Raw genomic sequence first — 274 nt, forward strand, 5'->3', positions numbered from 1 at the left:
ATATAGATTCTTTGGGTAAACACTCAAGGGTTTAGGGTTTAGGGTTTAGGGTTTAGGGTTTAGGGGTTGGGGATGCAAGATATATCATTCAGGGTTTAGGGTTTAGGGTTTAGGGTTTAGGGTTTGGGGTGCAAGAAATAAAATTTAGGGTTTAGGGTTTAGGGTTTAGGGTTTCCGCTTGCGGGTTCAAGGCAATGATTCTCCCCTCTAGGGTTTAGGGTTTAGGGTTTAGGGTTTAGGGTTTAGGGTTTTATATTCAGGCGGCATCAAGAGT

The 274-nt window shown here is 43.1% G+C and overlaps 1 protein-coding gene across 1 annotated transcript in view; it reads left to right on the top strand.

Moving 5' to 3' along the window:
• Window positions 1-274, top strand: part of EMH_0068290 (uncharacterized protein) — a gene marked incomplete at both ends in the record, with an annotated part of 2412 nt that overhangs the window by 1606 nt on the left and 532 nt on the right. The window lies entirely within an intron of this gene.

The sequence above is a fragment of the Eimeria mitis genome, genomic scaffold (genome assembly GCF_000499745.2).
Source record: "Eimeria mitis Houghton genomic scaffold, Emh_scaff3661, whole genome shotgun sequence".
NCBI classification, from domain to species: Eukaryota; Apicomplexa; class Conoidasida; order Eucoccidiorida; family Eimeriidae; genus Eimeria; species Eimeria mitis.